This window comes from Cimex lectularius, unplaced genomic scaffold, assembly GCF_000648675.2.
Source record: "Cimex lectularius strain Harlan isolate CLEC.00 unplaced genomic scaffold, Clec_2.1 scaffold137, whole genome shotgun sequence".
Lineage (NCBI taxonomy): Eukaryota > Metazoa > Arthropoda > Insecta > Hemiptera > Cimicidae > Cimex > Cimex lectularius.
The window spans coordinates 135284-152539 of NW_019392687.1; the positions used below are offsets into that span (position 1 = coordinate 135284).

At 35.8% G+C, this 17256-nt stretch overlaps 1 protein-coding gene and 1 long non-coding RNA gene across 7 annotated transcripts in view; one reads left to right on the forward strand and one right to left on the reverse strand.

Annotated features, from left to right (window-relative positions):
* The window catches only part of LOC106664862 (sterile alpha and TIR motif-containing protein 1), an 87143-nt gene that overhangs the window by 16399 nt on the left and 53488 nt on the right, over window positions 1–17256 (reverse strand). The gene's annotated exons all lie outside the window — the stretch shown is intronic.
* On the forward strand, window positions 5312–13008 carry LOC112126530. 2 transcript variants are annotated; one of them, XR_002910024.1, is made up of 3 exons: window positions 5312–5717; window positions 6876–7067; window positions 12921–13008. It is a non-coding gene; the product is annotated as an uncharacterized LOC112126530 (long non-coding RNA). The 2 variants fall into 2 exon arrangements; XR_002910025.1 differs by having other exon boundaries at window positions 6943–7067.

Here is a 17256-nt window from a genome sequence, read left to right on the forward strand (position 1 = left end):
TGTATTCATGACCAATCTCTTATCTGTTAAAACTGTCTGTGATTTGAGCGTTCCTTTGAATACTGCCTTAGTTTTTTAGAACCGTGATATCCAGGGTTTATCGTATGGTAGGATTCATTAAAAAGACCACTTTATAAATGTGCATGTTGTAAGGTCTATTTATTTCTCCCTAGTGCAAAGTATTTTTGATTCCTTGGAAAATGGCAAAAAGGAGGGAAAATTCAAAATGTGGGGTTGAGATGGGATGTTAGTGGCCGAGTGGATCGAAGTCACGATAGCTCAAGTGGTAGAGCAGCGGCGATCTAGCCCGAAGATCGTGGGTTCGAATCCCGCTCGTGACACTGACTTTTTTATCTCAACTAAAAACAATAATTAATTGAAAATATTTTTGATTATTGTTGTCTTGTATGGTTACCGTTGAAACTCTTTATTGGTTTTAGAAGTGATTATTACTCCTAACCCCTGTCGGATGGGTTGGCCCATTTTAATTTGCATCAGTTATCTCTATCAGTTTAAGATACATCACTACGTGTTTCATTTTAAAACTTTTCAATGGAACAATAAGAACAATAAGTTCATCATCGCAAAGTAAAGTTGACTTCCCTCAAGAAATACCCGGTTGGCTATATTATTTCACAACCGTACCACCAATTATGGAAGAAATTTATGTCCAAGCAGGTTATTACAAATTGCTGATTCATTAAAGATCGATCCTTTTTCGGCCAGTCTTTCTTCTCTCAGAACCAAAATGAATCGGAACGCCTTGATATCGAATGGACAGTTTTATAAATAAACTTTTTCCTCACAAGCCCCTTGTTTAGTTTATTATTTGATCATTATTGTTTTGTCATCAATTTCTAGTGCTATTTGGGTTTTAACTATCCGCATGCATTGTTCAATAAGTAAATAAAAAATAAACAACTCTATAAAAACTAAAAAACTTTGAAACTATAACAGAAAAATAACAAAAAAATTAAAGATATACTTCAACTAAAAAGCATTCAGAGATGAATAGGATGGGAAGGGAGAAAGAGAGAGGGACGGAGGGAGAGGGTGAGAGAGAGGGAGAGGGAGAGGGAGAGGGAGAGGGAGTGGGAGTGGGAGTGGGAGGGGGGAGAGATGAGAAAGTGAGAGTGAGAGAGGAAAGAGAGTGTGAAAGGGGTGAATGAAAAATGATAGGTACATAAATGAAGGAGTATAGACGAAAATTAATATAAATATTCAGAAATCGTGAGATGCGGTCTGGTGTGATGTAGGTATCAGAAATACATTTTCTTTATCGTGCGAACGTTTCGATCTTTATGGAGATTATCTTCAGGGCTCAAAGTGGGCACACGACACGCAAGAATGGCACAATTACACAGAAGACAAACACATTGAGCCCTGAAGATGATCTCAATAAAGATCGAAACGTTGGCACGATAAAGAAAATGTTTTTCTGAAACCTACATCACACCAGACCTCATCTCACGATTTCTGAATAATTATCGATTAACGGTCACTAATCACCACACATTAATATAAATATACAATAAATGTGATTATATCAGTAAGTAGTAAAATTTGATATACATAGAACTTTCGGTCAAATATTTACAGTAGTAAAACCAATTTATTTGGTTCTGAGCGTTGATACAGTTGATAATAAATATTTACTTTTCAATTTTATTTCATACATTTCTGAAAGTATTTTCCTACAATATTTAAATCAAAGACTAGATATACAGCCCAAAGAAAAATCTGAAAAATCAATCAATGGAACCTAAAAATAGAAATTTTGCAGAAAATTATTGTTTGATATATATATAAATATGAAATGTTGAATACTTATTAGTCACGTTTTTGAGGAAAAATCCGTGCTCTAGAGCACAATTGTGTAAAATTGTCAAAAATTCTTTTTTCCGGGCTAAAATCGGGGTCAGAGATGATCAGGAATCAGCAATAAAAAAAACCTATACGTGAATTTTTTCCTCGTCGGTAGTCCTCTTTATTCGTGACCGTTTTGACAAAATCTATCCGAGCCACGTAGCATTGTCGCAAAGAAGAAAATAGCAAGTCAAGGGAGACCGATACCTAAGAATATTTCTCTAATTAAACAATGTGATTATTAATCTTTGCATATTAATTATCTAATTAATTAAAGCAAGATGAGTGTAGCCCAAAGAAATCGTCTCCTGACAAACAGTGGCTGTCTTGTGGTCCTTTAGTTTTTTTCCAAAGATTTTGTCAATTCTTGACTAATGATGTACACACACTACATTTAATAATATTTGGTATTCACTTTTTAATAGGCTTCATGGTTTTTCAGTTCAGAACAGGTTTTTCTGTCTTTACTATTTTTGTTTTAATTATAGACAGGGCCAATTTACTATTTGTTCCAATGCATTCTAGTACCGTGAAGCATTATGACACCCGTGACTTTAGTTCTGCTAACATCCTTGAATCACTAAATGCGAAAATAGTAAAGAGAGAAGAGGTGGACATCTCTCGAAAAACGGTAGCGTTTTATGGTCCGTATGTAATTTTTATCTCAAAAAATCTAACAATAATTGGCCAATAATATACGCACAGTATATTTAATATTATTTGTCATTGTTATACGCTGGTTTTTTTGTCACACTGAAGTTGGCCAAATGGTGAAAAGCGTCGGCCAACATAGACATGCTTTCCCGATTACTCATCGTCAACAAGACAAGAGGATCTTTAACGTCCGCACCTAGCCTATACGGCCTTATCGGACGTTTTGATTCTCAAGATGAGAGCTAACGCACCTCTGCATACGACGGAAAAGTGTTACCGCCGCAGCATTAGTGTAGTGGTGTCCCGGCCCGTAAGGGTCGGTAGCCACGCTCTACGCTTGTCCACTCCGAATGGTCGGGCCCGCATTGTGCGTCGGGTCGTACGCCGCACGCGAGGGGCTAACGGGCCGAAATACATCAGCCCGTCCCCCCCCCCTCGCGTACTCCCTAGATAGAGAAGGCGACTCTATCTCTCTGAGTGTAGAGGCTCCCCTAGCGTAGAAACTTTCGGGAACGCCCCGACAGCGGTTTCGGATTATAAAGTGGGATTGCTACCCACCCCCTAGATGAGTACTGCCTACGGACAAAGGTCTCTTATCGAGCTCAGCCGAGTGGCCAACATAGACAGGACAGGAAGACCCGTAGCGACTACTGGTTTTATACTTGGTCCAGGATATAAGCAGGTGGTAAAAGACACAATCACTGAAGATGGCCAAATAGCGAAAACACGAAAACAGTCTGACAGACCAACACAGCGATGTTAGGAAGATCAGGATGGATGACATCCACTGCTTTTGTCGTAGGTCAAGGATGCAAACAGGTTGAGGAAAGAAACAAACTACACAAGGATGATCGGTAGCTATTGTTTTTGTAAATGGTCAAATATATAAGCAGTCTGATAAAAGCAACAAAATGAATGCTGAATTTGGACAAATGTCTAAACGTCTGACAAACCAACATAGCCAAAGACAGGCACGTCAGGATGATCGGTAGCGACGAACGATTTGGTCATTGTTTAAGCAGGGTAAGGAAAGACAAAAAACAAACAAAAACACTGAAAAATGGCCAAATGGCTAAAAGAGTCTGGCAGACCAATGGAGCGAGTGAGGAAGACAGGATGATGGGTAGAAACTGTTGCTTTTGTTGTTGGTCAAGGATATAAGCAGGTTGAGAGAAGAAACAAACACTGAAGATAGCGAAATGCCTAAACGCGTCTAACAGACTAACACCAGAAAGGGAGACCAAAATGATCGGTAGCTACTATTGCTTTTGTAGTTGGTCAAGGATTTAAGCAAGGTGAGGAAAGAAACAAACACACTGGCCAAATATAAAAAAGAGTCTGGTAGAGCAACACAGCGAGGATAGGAAGCTCTTGGCAAAGGTTAGTAGGATAAGAATAGATTCAACTCAAATGAAGACAAGATCATCTAACTATTAAAAAAAAGCAAAGCAAAATAAATAAAATTCTTAATATGTAAATTCCGTATGTTGCAAACACCGTTTTAATCTTCGGAGAATGTTCGAAATATTTGGCTATTACGATTGTCCCAGTGGAATTTCACTGGGTTTTAATCCTGGGTAAAACGCCCAGTAGACTGATCAACCGGCGGAAAAATTCCATTGTTTTCCAGATTCCAGCGACAAAAATTGTTTTTCGGCAGTTAAATAATTAAATATGAGACTCATGCGTGAAATCGTATTCACAAAGACAAGCCGAAAAGTTTTATTTAACCGTCACGTATTGAATGTCAATCGTTTACCTTTTCCCTCGCCCTTGGAAATTATCTCCCTGTTTACCAACACAGGTTTTACAGATGGTAAGGGAAAATGGGCAAATTAAGTTACATTTATTTCACAACCAGTTTCCTCATTCGATCTACAGAAGTGGTAATATTTTGCACAATTACGGAAAATCTTTCTTTAGGTTTGTCACCATGCAGGGAAAAAAGCTTTTCATGGTTAGCTTTAATTAATTTTCTTCTTACCTTCCATACAACCCTTCATACTGGGAAGTTCATGAAATTCTATTTTTTAATTATTATATTGACTGGATTTTAATGTTAAGAAAAAGTACAAAAACCATAAACGGCGCGATGTTCCTAAAACTTAACTACCCACAATTTTCCAATTTAAGTGATTATTTTTCTATAGAAAAAAGGGTAACAAAAAAAAATAAAAATTTATCCATGAAGAAAGAAATTATCATATAAATAATAACATTGCTTGTTATAAGTTTATAACATCTTATTTAGGGTTTTTAGAAAACTAAGTCAAGGAAAAAAGCTTGATTAAATAATTTTTAAATTTTTACTTTCTTTTTGTTTTAATTATTTAAAAGACATTCAGAATTTTCTAACTTTAATCCTGACAATTTATTTTCTATTCTAAGGTTGAGATTTTATGTTTATTTTATCATTATGGCAACCGGTTGAAATCTTGTTTGACTTTCCTACCTGAAATTTAGTTTAAAATAATTTTTCGAAAATAGAAAAGCTAGAAGATAGTGGAAGTTGGTTTCGTTATATTTTACACGTGTAATTAATTTTAATTTGTCAAAAATCCCTGGCTAATCTAGAACTTGGCAAGAAGTACGATTTAAGCAAGCGTTAATGTTTTTACGCTTAACACTTAATTAAGCCAATGCGTACTTACATATATTTCGTTTGTCGTTTGCATTGCAGACAATGGCACTGAGGAACATTAATTCGCGTACTGGCACAAACATCAACTCCATCACGGGACGCAGATAACGCCTCTTCAAAGATAAGGAGTTTATCTTAAAAAAAAGAGAAAAAAGTAGGGAGAGGTTTGCCGGTTTTATTATTTTTACCGGCTCGAAATGGTCGGAGGCGAAGTTTTAAGGTGGGGTTTAAGTCCTAACCTGCAAGTCCATGTTAACTTGAGCCGATTGTGATAATTTCCGATCAAAATGTTAAATTTTTCCCATTTTTTTAAAAATCGTTTTTCAAAGATCGGTCAATGTTCGTCACGATACCACTTCAAACCGGCTCTTGACAATTTTCATTTGTTAGAAAAAAATCAAATAAAACAATGATTACGAGATAATCGTACAGGGGGGAAATCTTCATTCCGTCAGGTCAACTTTTAAATTAATGAATGCAACACTGATAACAGCCAAGCTATGCGGACCATTGGAGATAATGACAGGTGGAAAATGCCTGTCTCATGCGACCCTGAGTGAGTTTATCCTATTATTTTCTATTTCTTCTTTTACTTGTAAATACGATTTATAAACGCAAAGTCCTGCTTAAATAAGTCTTAACTTTACGCTAAACTTTTCCCGGCGAAATTCAAAAAAATATTTAATTTATTTTTTCTTCTTCCTTGGTAATAAACGAGAAACAGCCAAAATGCTAAAACCTGTGATATTTCATTTTGTAGTAGCTTGGTTGTTTCTTAACATTTTGGTCTAACACCGTCGGCGTTTGGATTTTTTCTGTTTTGGCTCTGTATGCTTGTACCCCTGACTAAGGTTGGTGGATAGAGTGAGAAAGGGAATTCCGTAGGTTGGAAAAAGGGATGAGAAAGAAACGACTGAACAGTTGTGTGCTTAGAGGGATAGAGGTCAGGGACATGAGTATATGTAGAGAGGTGAATGGGAATATTATATAGCAAGGTAAGGAAGAACAGGAAAGTTATACCACTTCAGATAAGTTTCAGGAGGAAAATTTAAAACGTGTAGAACCATTCATTAGACGTTTAAGCTTATCTCCAAGCTCTCTGTATTCGTGAAAATAAGGGAGGAAACTAGGAGTTTACTAAAAGGGAGAAGATGGTTGGCACGGCGGAACTGATGGAGGGTGAAGAACGGCGTCTGTAAATCTCGGAAATATAGGGCTTACAGGGCAAGGATTAAGGGCTATACCAGGGTTTTTGACTGTGAGATTTCATCGTGAGGTAGTTGAGTTGTTTCTTATCATTTTGGTCTGGTGGGATGGAAAGTAATGATTTGCTGTACTGGTTGAAAACGATGGTGCTACTCACGAACGTTTTTTGCTGTAGTGCACTGCGTTAGAACTTACGTATTCAACCAGTGGATTGTTCTACTCACTCCACATTTCTATCAGATACTATCAGAAGTCTGACAGTCCAAAACAGCGAAAATAGACGGACCAAAACGGAAACAACTAAACCCTACCTGACAATTCTTCACAATTTTGCCTTCAAAATGATTTCGAAATCGTGAATGTTACCATCAAGTTGGTCATCGATTACAACTGTTCTCTTTCTTCATTTTATTTTATTTTATTTTTTAATTTTTTTGTTGGAATAAATGTCCTTATTCAACTACTTTTATTCTATTCTATTTACTATTCTCATTTTAATTATATTCAGGATCAAAGTATTATTTTGAATGGCCCTGAACGACCACTGATGGTACTACTCTATTTCTTGGAATTAGGTACAACTTGCTGGGTGCTTTCTGGTCTGACAGTCCAAACTAGCGAAGAAAGGCGGACCAAATGGAGTGGTAAGGGCAAGAAAACACGAAACCTTTTATCGTCAAACCTGAAGGCACTAACCCTGGTAAGCATAATTTGGCCTTCACAATGATTTCGAAGTCTTGTCAATAAGTCAATACCATCGAGTATTTTGTCGATTACACGCATCACTTTCTGCTCTGTCCTTGTCCAACTGCCTTTTACTATTCTCTCTTATTTACTATTCTCATCTTAATTATATACAGGGTCATACTTTTTTTTTCAGTGTATTATACGATGAGACATTATCCTATTGGTAACTTTACATCTGCAAAAACTGCCTGTGATGTTCAAAGAAATAATGAATTTTTTTGTCAACAATAAAGCAACAATCTTATTATGTCTGAACATTTATCGATTTAGGGAAAACAACAGGATATTTTAATGGAAAAACGGCGGCCAAATACGGTCCCATTGGAGCCGAAATACTACGATATAATGAGAAAGCTCTGTTACAACTGTTTACCCGGCAAATCCACAAACCAGTTACGAAATACAAGGATTCTACGGGCAATGATTTCACACCGTTTAGCTTTTATAGCCCCCAATTCTCTTTTTATCAAAGTCCAAATAGCGAGGATGTCGTATCCCTGAAATAACTACTTTCTCATACCAACCACCGTGTTTGACTATGTCAATTGATTATATGTTATATACATTTATTTAAATAAGAAAATTTGATTAATTATTAATCTTTTGTAGCCTATTGTTTGAAAATTAAAGGTACAATTTAAAAAGAAAATTATCGACAGTATATTTTTTGTCTGTTCGGACAGAGATGAATATTAAATAAAGACTAGGTCCTAGGACATTTCCTCGCGCTACACACGCCACATTATTTTTTGTACATATATAAAAATGTGCCTTCATATTTGACTAAAATACTGACATTGTAGGTGGAAAATAATTCAAATAATACAAAACAACGTCTATCAAAGTTGCCGTGTTGAAATTCCAGTCATAGTACCACCGAAATAGATTTTTAAGATCAATTTAGATTTTTTTTTCAATTCAGTTTAACTATTTAAAAAAATGTAAGTTTCATTACTGTCATACCGATTAAAGATTATATTATTTAGATTTTCGCATGTGTGGGTTATGAAAGCACCGTTTTTTGTGGTAGAACACGGGCAAAATACTAAGAATAAATTATCACATTTTACGGCAGATAAACCCATGAAAGTTACATTTGGTGGACAAAAAATAAAACACAGAAAGGCAGTGTACCTTACAAAAAATACAAAGCATAGCTTGTCTTAGGTGATCTTAAAACAACTCCCACAGCCACAATGGGAATCAAGCGACCCTAACCTACATAATGGCAGCAACATAAAGCATCAAAACAAATGCTGCTCATGGTACTTTTATGGTATGCAGATGGATCACAAATGGGCACAAATGGGCCTAGCTATGATCACCACATGGTCCTTAGCTCCGCCAGAACCATCTTACAAGCCGAATTGCTCGCCATAGAAACATGTGCTCATGAAATAACAAACATCTTAAGTTCACTAATTTCGTGGTCCGCTTGACCAATTAATATATTATAATTAATTAAGGTTTTTAGTTGAGATAAAAAAGTCAATTTGACATTTGAAAATGGCAAAAAGGAGGGAAAATTCAAAAGGTGGGGTTGAGATGGGGAGTTAGTGTCCGAGTGGATCAAGGTCACGATAGCTCAAGTGGTAGAGCAGCGGCGTATCAAGCCGAAGATCGTGGGTTCGAATCCCGCTCGTGCCATTGACTTTTTTATCTCAACTAAAAACCTTAATTAATTATAAAACATCTTAAGGTTGCAACAAAAATAATACTGTCAATTATCTGAATACCCTAAAATACTAGGAACTACAAATAGTAAAAAGCTCAGATCATGAGGAATTTCAGCTAACAAGGCAGCAGACATCCTGCTATAAAGGGAGGCGGGACAAGACATAAGCCCAAATCAAATTTCTAGCATAAATTATGGCGGTATTAAATAAAAAAGCGCAATGATAAGTTACTAAAGAACAGTGGGAACAGTTGCGAGGCATAAGGCAAGCAAAAAGACTCAAACCAAATTCTACTTAACAGAAATCAATTAAAGATACAAACAGGTTTATTTATGAGACGGTTCAATGTTCACTTACGAAAGTAATAATGGTACATTAACATGCCAACTATATCTAGAAGAGGCAGACATACAGCATATCTTCTGCAACTGCTCTGTATTCGCCAGGAAATGGCTATGATGCCTGGAAAGCATTGAGCCATTTAGATTTCGATTCCCTGAGGAGAATTCTTTATTTCATTTTTTTTAAATTCTAATAAAAATATTAGAATAGCTCATACACAATAGAGGAAAGTTCAAGTGCAAGAGGGGGTCGACTCCAAATAGAAAAATCGTCATAATCATCGTTAAAATACTGCAGGTTATAGTTGCATAACATAAAACCAATTTCAAATCCTGACTTTTAAGGATTAATTGCCTGCGATGTTATCTGTATTTTACAATTAACTTTTTTGTAATGTAGTAACCTTAGTCCATGAAAGTATAGCATCATTGTGATAAAATTTTGTTAAATTTAAGTATTTATTCTATTAGAAGGCATAGTTAGAAAATTCTAGGACTATATTTAGGATTTCCCCGCGATTTCTTGAAGCAAAGAGCGAGATTACATGAGCCCAAATTATTCAATAATGCTACATGTGTTTCGAAATAAACATTTCCAATTACATTACTGTTTACTTACTCACTGTTTTATATATTATTGTTTAAACATTATTGCAAATTTTTTTTAGATGTTTTGCAAGATGTTGGACAATCTTTCAACATTTAGTCACAGCGGAAACGCTGAATGAACCAATAAAGGCCAAAGGCGTTGCTAAATCCAACAAGTCACTGTAAAACCAAAATCAAAAAATAAGCACAAAAAATTGTATATTTGAACTACGATATTTGCCTCGAGAATGTCAAGTTTTCTCTAGATTCCGCAGGAATTTCACGGACGACGGCCGATCATCACTGATCACTTACCCGGCAGTTCATCCTGCCCGGCAGGGGAAATCGGGATTTTCAGTCGGTGCGATGTTGAAGCGAGGCACGCGCGTCGAGACGTCTTCGACCAGAAACGGAACGCGACTGAATCGCCCTTTTTGTCACGTGTTTAGTCGAAGCGACACCGTGCTAATTAAACCGGTTAAGGTCGCGTTAACGGCCGAGGCGAAAACCTGCCGCGTTCATATTTCAAATCTGTACGACACAGAAAGCTAGAAAATATCAAAACTAAAATGACACAACAGAAACGAACAAAACCGCAACTATGGGATAATGAGCATTAAATGAATGGAATGAATTCACCGATACTTGCTCATCCTTTCGTTCATTCACACAACTACTCACTAGCTTACTACTTTCTCACTTTTTTTAAAAATTTGTTTACTTACTCGTTATCTACCCATAAATAAAATTCATCACCTTATCCCCCACCTCACTCTTCTCTAACAAAACTACTAACTCATTCGCTAAATTAGTTGATTATCACTCATCAATAACATCCATTTTCTCGCTCAACTTGACAGACTTAAATTGTAAAACAAAATAGTGGAATAAAAATATACCTTATTCGTAGTCGCAGAAATTAAAATAGCAAGTCAAATTTGAAAAATCTAAAAATTTTCTGTTCAATATTTTCGTTACTAAAATTTCAAATCATCACGGTAAATACAGCAAGCCTGACTGGGCATAAATATACAACAACCTGGTATTAATTTTGAGTTCAACGGGTTCAAGGGCATACTTTGTGCTTTCTAATTTATGAAAATGCATGCAGCTTTTTACTTACATTAACCACCGTTATTTCTTCTTGATTTATAGCTGGCGTAAAAAAACAAATAACATACAATATGCTTAATCGGCAAGAAGCATTAAAAAAAACTTAGTTTGAGGCCGGATGGTCGAAACACTGTACGTTTTGCTTTATTCATTTAATTACGTCTGTCAATTTAATTAACGTATTGTATATACATAATTTATTACTAATACCATTAACGTTAGCTGACACGTTCAGGGCCATTCAAACAGTGTTTTTTTTTAATTTTATGGACGCGCATGATATTAGGCTTCTTTTATGTGTTTTTTTGATTTGTAAAACATACATTTACTCGCTACAGATCACTCATTAAATCTTGAATCCACCGATATTCACTATTCACTCTAATACATTCATTCATTTACTCAATAACTCAGTTGTCATTCCTTCGATCAATCCATCATTAAAATACTCATTCGCTTAATTACACATTCGATCTCAATCAGATATCAATTTATTCATTCACCGCCTACTTGTTACCTGCTCAAACGTTCGTTCATACTCTTACAAAATTCTCACTTTTTTGTAATTTATTTAGCTTTTCTATCGTTAACCTTTTTACGCATTCATTCTCTCAATGACCTAATTCTGTCTCTTACTCATCCACTCACTGGTATCTTCTCATTCACTAAACTGTTCATTCGCACATTTACTCTTTACCTGCTTCAATTCTTTCATTCATTCTCCTACTCACGAGACTGCTAACTTCTCACTTAATTTTTTTATTCATTTACTTTCTCGAGAAATCTTTTAAATAATTTACTTGGCCCTTCACCCATCTGCTTCTGCCTATAAATCATTCACTCATCTACTCACTCTCTGGTTTAATAATCTTACCGTTCTGTAATATGTTCATTTACTCACTAACTGCTCATTCATTATTTTATTCATTCACCTACTCACTTTCTTACTAACTTCTCGCTTTTATTTTATTCGTTTACTTTTTCACTTCTTTATTGTTTTAATCACACATCTTTTACTTCATTCATTCACCCAAATAAGTATGCTTCTTACTTATGCACTCACAGTTATAATGTTTTCTCGCGAATTAGTTCATTCACCTGCTACTCATTACCTGCTCATTCGTTCGTTCTTCCTCCCACTTTTTCTAGCCTCTCACTCTATTTTTTCATTAATTTGCTTTCTCAATCGTTTAACTTTTAACTCATTTATCGTTATTTATGTATATTCTTCTGTCTCTAAATCATTCAATCATCTACTCACTGATTTGTTTGTAATTTTCTTATTGATTTGTTCATTCTCCTATCTACTCGTTACCTACTCATTCATTCGTTCATCCACTTACCTACTCACTAACTTCTCACTTATTTTTTGTATTAATCATTTGCTTTCTTGATTTTTAATTTTGTAACTCAATTATTAGCTCAATCACCCAACTTGTAATTCACTAATTCGTTCACCGTTTGTCTCTTGCTCGTCACTCACCGGTATCATCATTTTTTCGTTCACTAACTTGTTCATTCGCCCTATTACTCGTTACTACTCACTCATTTGTTCATTGACTCTCTCGCTTACTCATTTGCTGTTCTACTTAATAATAGTTTAGTGATCTTCGCATTCTTTATTTTGTTCAGTTCCCCACTTATCCGTTACCTGCTCTTTCATTCACTCACCTCTTTACAAGCTTACTAACTTCTCACTAAATGTTTTATTTTATACCTTCACCCAATTGCAACCTTATTATTTATTCACAAAAATACACAGGAAAACCACTCATTTTCAAAGAATACTCAAGTTTTTGAGCTGTTTGCTTAAAAAAAAGCAATATTATAAGGCAAGATTTGGTGTTTGAGGACAAATTTATGTTGGGATAAGAGTGACAAAACAAGAATGCTCTCGTGTCCTAATTAGGCGCGATTAACTTTTTCATGCGTGACCATTGTGAATGCGTGATTATGACGAGAATTACACACTCGACGTAATGTTTTTCAAAAGACTTTTGTCCTTTGAACTATTCATTTATCATGATTTGTCTAAAATTTACTCTGTAGTTTATTAAATAATTGTTTTTATTACGAAAATTGTTTCAGAATTACCTGCCGTACCTGACGAGTACAAAATACGCCATGCCAGGTCCGATGGACTTTTCTCGAAGGCATTTTAGTAAGTTGAAGAAAAAAACAACAACGTGGGCCTCAAGTAGCAATGAGGTTATTACAAACTTTAGCATGCATAAATCAATTTAATGTGGATTTTACGGACTTAACGAGTCCGCGTTTATGCGCGAAGAAACCCTTTTCCTACACCGACACGATTTCTGGACCGCGTGGTTCCGCCGGTTACGACTCGAACTTCGTCTCCTCTAGGATAGACTGGTCAGACTAACCGGCCCAATGTGGAAAAGCGATGATAAAAAAGCCAAAAATAAGTATATCTCCTCTTCAAATAATCTTAACTTTTTTCGTTATGCAAATATTTAACTGTTATAACTACTCTGTCATGTAGAAATAAAATATTGCGTTTTCCAAATTTCCAAACGTTAACAAATTATTCAGGTTGCAATCTGTTCTACTGTAAGCAGTAAGCATGCCATTTGTTGGATTTTTTTAAAGGATAATAAAATATTATCTAAAAACTTTGTTATTACTTCTAGAATCTCTTTATTATGCATCAAAATTTATCAATTCCTCTTTCTCTCTATCAATGTTTTACGTTTATTTTCTCTCTCTCACTCACTAACTCTTTATCTCATGACACTCTCCCACTTTCTATATCCCTAACTACACTTTCTTTATCTCTCACTCTCTGCCTCACTAACTGACACGCCCTCTATCTCTCACTTACTGACTCTCTCTCTCTATCTTTCATTCATTCAATCTCTAGCTCACTAACTGACACTCACTCGCTACTTCACTGATATCTCTCTCTCTCTCTCTCTCTCTCTCTCTCTCACTCATTCTCTATCTCTCTAACGTACTCGCCCTTTATCTCTCACTTACTGACTCACTCTTTCTCTCTCTCTCTCTACCTTCCATTCATTCAATCTCTATCTCACTAACTGACACTCACTCGCTGCTTCACTGATCTCTCTCTCTCTCTCTCTCTCTCTCTCTCACTCTCTCTTTCCATCTATCTTTCCTTACATCATCTCACTCCATCTCTATCTTTCTCATTTACTCTTTATTGATCATCATAGCTTTTTAACTTTCTCTTTCTTTTGGTCTGTCTGTTATCATCAAAGATATCCAATCTATAATTAGTATATTTCATTTACCCTTCTCTTGACAATCAGGCATAATTTTTAAACTTAAGCGCTTCCTACCCTCTCACTATTACCTTTTATTGAAATCCTACCTCACTGATCGCTGTTTCAGAGTGAGGTGTGGCAATGAATTCTCGGAAGTCAAACAGACACAGGCCGGTGTACCGCAATGTTGTATCCTTGGTCCTGTCCTATATATCATTTATACTGGTAACCTACCAATACATCCTGACACTATTATCACCACCTACGCGGACGATACCGCAATCCTATCGTCTAACTCGAATCCTGTCCAAGCTACCTCCGACAGCCAGGAACACCTTGAGTTTATCGAAGACTCGTGTAAAAAATGGAGGACAAGACCGAACGAAGAAAAATGCTCGCTTGTACGCTGAAAAAGCAGTCCTGCCTTTCATTGTACATCAACTACAAAGAGATACCAGTTTCCACTCAAGTCAAATACCTGGGACTATATCTCGACAGCAGACAGACGTGGAATCCCCACACAAGACTTAAAAAACATCAACTTAATACAACACTTGGACTACTACGAAGACTTTTAAGAGCGAAATCGACTTTGACAATTAAGACAAAGCTAACACTGTACAAGACTTTACTAAGACCAATATGGACATACTGAGTGGAACTGTGGGGCACTGCCTAGCCTTCCAATATCCAGCGCATCCTGTCCTTCCAATCGAAAGTCCTTAGACAAATTGTCAAAGCACTATCCACAAAGACCTCATCATTCCTTTTGTCAACGAACTAATTCGGGCTAGATTCCAAACCTTCCACACCAACCTTTCGAACCAGCCTAACCATACTACTCGAGCCCTATCCACTCATTCCCATCCTTACAACCCACCACGTCGCCTCAACCGACGATGGCCTGGGGACCTCCTAGACCCTTAATCATACACACTGAGTGCCAGCAATGGTTGGCTCCTCAAAGCATGTGTTCTACCGATGCAGTGCTGGCATTAGTACTAGTGTTGTGCTGTGTGATATATTAATCATGTGTACATATTGTAGGGTATACTATCCTATATAGGTAACAAATAAATTATTTTAAAAAAACCTTCTCTTTCACAAGACAGGTGGTTCCTGAAAGAGCAATAATTAACAAGTATGATTAATTCTTATCAAACCAATTTTTTAGTGTTTATTACAGGTCTCAACAATTAAACTATTATCTGTCCATATAAGTTCGTAATATAAATAGATATCTGATGTTTACTGTCAAGTCTGTTGATAACGTTTTCCTCGATTTTTGCATTGTACAGGTTTCTATGTCTCGACAAGTCGTTGTTTGTTTTCTCTAAAGCAGTAGTGTAAATCGATAGTTGCCCTGCCTTTTCTCGGTGGCCTCATTCCGCCGTTCAATACGCTTTTCTTCCGCAAGGCAAATGGGGGAAACGACAAGCAATTGAGATATGTCGATTCCTCGGAATGTTTTACATTTATAAAAGAGGTCGGATTTTGCAAATATTTCCCCGGGCAAGGTTGAAATTAGGAAAGTTTTTATGGATTTAAAAAAAAAATTCGCTGGATTTAATGTTTTAAAATGAGCTGCATAGGAAAAAAACGCAATTGGGTGTTGATTTGAAAAACGATTCCGTTTTCACTGAATTTATTTTAATTTATAGTGAAATATAGAAATTGAGGAAGAAATCAACTTTCTCTCTTTCTCTCACTCTCTCTCTCTCTATCTGTCTGTCTGTCTGTCTGTCTGTCTGTCTGTCTGTCTGTCTGTCTGTCTCTCTCTCTCTCTCTCTCTTTCTCTCTCTCTCCATCATTTCATCTATCTACTTCATCGTTCTCGGTTTCTGTCTGTCTCCTCTCTCTCTTTCTCTCTCTCTCTCTCTCTTATTCTACTCTCTCTCTCTTAAACTGTAATATTATTTTTTTACCTCTCTTTTTCCTGAATTAAGTACAAAGATTGTCATGTTAAGATGATGATAATGTATCTTATCTTTACAACTGTCACTTAAGTTTATAATGTTAAACCCTTACAAATGTCTATTGTTATTTTTTTTTTCTTCTCCTGAGAGAAGTTACGTTTGTTGTTGTGTATAGTAGAGTAAACATCAAAATATGTGTAAAAATATTAAACGGTAATATTAATTTTTTCCCTCTCTTTTTCCTCTATTAAGTACAAATATTGTCATGTTAAGATGATGATAATGTATATTTACATCTATCACTTAAGTTTATAACGTTAAACCCTTACAAATGTCTATTGTTATATTTTTATCTTCTACTGATAGATGTTACGTTTGTTATTATTTAAAGAGTACTTTTTATTTTGTATGTGTTATTCCACTGTAAACAAGTATACAGCATGTAAGAGAAAATTAATTTCCCCAACTTTGTTGTGTTTAGTAGACTGCGTAGAGTTTATAAAATCATGTTGCTGTAATTTGACTTTAGGTGTAAGAGTGGTCCTAGAGACCAAACCTTGAGAGATTTATAATAAATATATAAATAAAGCGATAATCAATTAATTAATATATCTATTTATCTATCTCATTCCCTCACTCTCCCACCATCTCTCTCTCCCTCTCTCTCTCTCTCTCTCTCTCTCTCTGTGTGTGTCTGTCTCTCTGTCTCTCTCTATCATACACACTCACACAATCTCTATATATTGTTTATTTATCTATTTTTAATTATTAAAAAATTAATGTTACATGTTGTTTCCTAGAAATCTTAAACTTGCGGGGAAAGATTTTTTGAAATACCAATGTTTAAAATATATACAAATAGTTTCCATCCTCTATCTCTTTCTCTCTCTTTCCCTCCCCTCCTTTCGCAATGAATAATGTATAATTTACAAATCCAAATTTTCGTAATATTTGAACGGCAAATTTCACGTGTGCAAAACCGTAAGGAAAAGAGTGGCTATAAATCTCAACTTTCAGATTAAACAAACATCCTGTTTCCCCTTATCTAATAAGCAATAAAACAAATTTATTGGAGTGGATCATCTATCGTCGGCAGTTGTTTTATAAAATATTTGACGATATAACTATAAAATAGAAAACAAACTATCGGGACTGGACCGAGTTGTTAAACCACGATATTTTTGTTGCAAGTGTGAAAATAGAGAAATCAACGAAGTCCGGTTGTTCATGGGCTTGTCCTGGCCTTATCTGGCGATTTTCAAC